Here is a 3,962-nt window from a genome sequence, read left to right as displayed (position 1 = left end):
AAAAGATATTTGACTAGATCGAAGATTTCAATTATATTACTTATTTATAGATTTAAAATATTTTAATGAATTTCACTAATTCTTAAATAATTTTGACATTTAAAAGTTGATTATTTTTTTAATATTAGAATAGTAACAATAAGAAATTACTTTACTTAGCATTAAATTTACAATAGATTCAATAAATTGGTTTATTAAAGACATTACAAATGTTTGTACATTTTGTTTAATCTTAATTTTTCGAGCTGGAAAAGGGAGACTCTAATTCTTTTCCAGCTGGGGAAATTACCCGCAATTTCTATTTCTCGAGAATTTATGAAAAGTGCATCTTATTACTTTGGCATATTACAAGTTTGTTAAGTACCAACTACTGAGAGGATAATTAATCCAAAGAATTCTAAAGGATGCAAGTTCCCCTTACACGAACTATGGTGGACATCAAACTAAAATTAATACGTTTTTTCTAGGAAAAAATATAAATCTCCTGAAAATAATTGCAGCGAAGATCCTTTAATAGTTAAAACAAATAATTTTTTCAGTTAAATTTTTTGCGAAAAAACATCTTCTCCTTCGCTCCGCTGGGAATCGAACCACCGAACTTTCGATTGCCGATCGGGTGCTTTTCCCTTAAGCTACTAGAGAGATTAGGGCCATGTGATGAGTAGGTCACGTGATCAGATTCCTACCTTACCGACACTTTTTTTATTTTCTATTTTATTTTCATACGAAACGCCACATTGAGTTGAAAATTTGGGATACTAAATAAGAAGCATTAAGAATGGTGGGTCTGGTCCTAAATTTGTATAATTAGAAAAAAAGTTTTTTGTTGTAAATAATTTTTTTTTGCTTTTTCCATAATTATTAAAATTTTAGGACCAGCCCCACAGTTCTTAGTGCTTCTTATTTATTATTCTAAATTTTCAACTCGATGTGGCGCTTCTTGTGCAAATAAGTTGAGAAATAAAAGAAGTGTTGATAAGGTAGGAATCTGGCGACGCGACCCACTCGTAGCAGAACCTTAAAAGAAGATTCCGTTTTCAGAAATACGCGGATTATTTTGCCAGGTGTTGCAAGTCAAGTTTTTGACAACATCTGCATTATCATCAGAGAATAAAAAATTCTTAACGTCTTTTCAGGCTAGATATAGCTATAAATGAAACATTTTTTAAATTACATTTAATAAAAATAATGCCTGTATTTCTGAGAGAGGATTCTTCTTTCGATTCCTGTAGTAGCTTAAAGGAAAAGCACCTGACCAAAAATCGGAAGCTCCATCTAGTCTGAAAAGATGTTAAGACATTTTGTCATTCACTTATGATAATACAGATTCCTCAAACAAATAATTACTAAGAATTGAGAAAAATGTCTTTGTTTTGCTAAAAATCTAAATTTGTCCTGTCATTTCCAATAGTGAATAATGTGGTCCAGTCTTTCGCTCATAAAGTAGTTTAGTGATTGGAAATTATTTTGAAATCTATACAGTTATACACTTGATGAAACAAGTACAACAGCTGGTGTCACTTGAGCTCACTTCTCCTCAGAAACCTGTTACGGATCCTGCAGATCCGTTTTTCTCCTGGTGTGCAGCATCATTCAAAATCTTATTGTCTAGCCAGTAGCCACTATACGTCACCCTATGTGGTCCATGGGATATCATGGGCAAGTTGATGCTAAATGCAATCACGTACATAACACACGAGAATCAAATCGAATTTGTGTTGTGAGGGGCTTGAGCGATATAACAGCGATAGTTCCAACCGAATTAAGTCGTCCACAGGGTAGATCGATTTACATCTGGTCGAATAAATGCGAATAGCTGCCTCGAATTCACGATCAATTAGATTTCGACGATCAAACCTAAAACAAGGGAATCTTGTTTCTTCTTGTCGAATAATTATTGGGGTTTAAATTCAGAGAGAGGTTTAGAAAAGCTTGATATTTATTTTTATCCTTCTTCAGCTTCAATTAAATCCTTAAGGGCCATCCATACACTATGTTATCAATGTCAGGCAAAGTAAAGATCAATAATCAATTTAAAATGTTTCAAAATCGCTTCTATATTACAAACTTTACACTTTTTCTCACTTTTTTACTTTTTGAAGGAATTTCTCTTTTCCCCCATGATGTTAAGAAACTTCCTCTTTTTCTTGCTTTTTCGCTTAACCAAATGAGAACATCGTAATTCTTCATAAAAGTTCTTTTTTTTTTTGTTGAAATGTCTACTTTTATATTTTTTGTTAAAATTTCACCTCGGTTGGTTAAAAATTCAGTTTGGTAGGAAAAATTTTGGATTCAAAATTCAAGTCCTTGGTTGAAAGTGGAACTCTCTTATTGAAATTCAATCTTATTTTTAGATGTATATTTTTTGTTAGAAATTCATCCCTTTGATTAAAAATTAAACTATTTTTGTGAAAATTCCTTTCTTTTTTTTTTTTAAATTTTAGTTTTTTAACTGAAAGTGTTCCAAATCTAGCTTGTAATCAAGCAGCAAATTCATCTCTTTGGTCAAAAATTCGTCTTTTTTGGTAGAAATGGAATCTTCCTGGTTAAGAATTCTTTTTTTTTTAACGCAAACTTTTTTTGAAAATAAACTGTTGTAGTTGAGAAGTCAGCTGCTTTGATAAAAATTCATCATTTTTCTTGAAAGTTTAACAGCGTCGTATAAAATTAAACTATTTAATATGTTAAACAATGTTAAAACATTAAAATAAATTATGCAAAAAATAGTGAAACTATAAATGAATGATTTTTTTTACTTAACGCTGGATTTAAAAAGTTGTCAATGTATTTCTACAGATTTCAATAACTGCCAGAGATTTTCAAAAATGTTGCAATTATTTTTAAATTGCATTTTAAGAGATTTCCACGTATTTCATCAAATTCAGAGGATACATAAAGGAATTTACAAAATTTCAAAGGATTTCAAAGTTTTTAATTATTTTGAAAAATTTTAATGAGTTTCGAATGATATACTACTTTTTAAGAAATTTAAAGGCATTTTGTAGGACTTCTAAAGATTTCGAGGTATTTAATGAATTTCATGCTCTTTACAGCATTTCATACAACTTCCAATCATTTTAAAGATTTACGTGATTTAAACACATTTATTTGGAAAATAAATTAAGTGAATATTCTTTAAAGTATTTCTTACGATTTTGAACATTTGAAGGTTTAGTACGTTTCCTGATGATAACATTAAATAAAGTTTGAGATTTTTGTGAAAAATAAGCCTGTAACGGTACAGTTCAATAATAACTTATTAATTTTTTTAACCACTTTCATATCTCAGACTTTACACTTTTTTCTCTTACCTCCTCTTGACACTCTTTTAAAGAAACTTCTCCTCTTTCACGTTTTTTTCGCTTTACCCAATAAGGAAATCCATAATTTTCGGTTGAAAATTGATTTTTTATCGTTGAAAAGTTTGCTGTTATGTTTTTAGTTACAAATTCATTTCGTTGATTAAAAATGTACCCATTTGGTTAAGAATGAATTTTTCTAACTAAAAATGTAACTATTTTATTTTTGGTTAAAACTTGTTATTTTTAGTTTGAAAATTCAACAATTTGGTCAAAAATTGGTTTGTTTTTATGTTAAAAATTAATTTTTTTAAATGAAAATATGACTATTCCATTCTTGGTTTAAAATTAAAATTTTTAATTGAAAATTGATCATTAAAAGTTAAAAATTAAACTATTTGGTTAAAAATTAATATATTTTATTTGAAATTCGTTATTTTTGGTTGAAACTTAGATTTAAAGGATTTTATTAAATCTTCGAGGATTTAACATATTTCTAGTGATTTAAAAGATTTTTTAAACTTAACTTTAATGAATAATTTAATTGAATTTATTATTTAAAAAAAACATTTCAGTGTTGAAATGTTGTCACAGGCTTATACTGCCCAATATGTCGAAGGCATTTTTGGTTAGAGTTGGATTTTTATTTGATCATTTTGCACG

At 28.6% G+C, this 3,962-nt stretch overlaps 1 protein-coding gene across 1 annotated transcript in view; it reads right to left on the bottom strand.

Annotated features, from left to right (window-relative positions):
* The window catches only part of LOC117179023 (protein disabled), a 21,940-nt gene that overhangs the window by 8,719 nt on the left and 9,259 nt on the right, over positions 1-3,962 (bottom strand). The window lies entirely within an intron of this gene.

Source organism: Belonocnema kinseyi, chromosome 8 (assembly GCF_010883055.1).
Source record: "Belonocnema kinseyi isolate 2016_QV_RU_SX_M_011 chromosome 8, B_treatae_v1, whole genome shotgun sequence".
Lineage (NCBI taxonomy): Eukaryota > Metazoa > Arthropoda > Insecta > Hymenoptera > Cynipidae > Belonocnema > Belonocnema kinseyi.
This window is presented reverse-complemented; position numbering and strand designations above follow the sequence as displayed.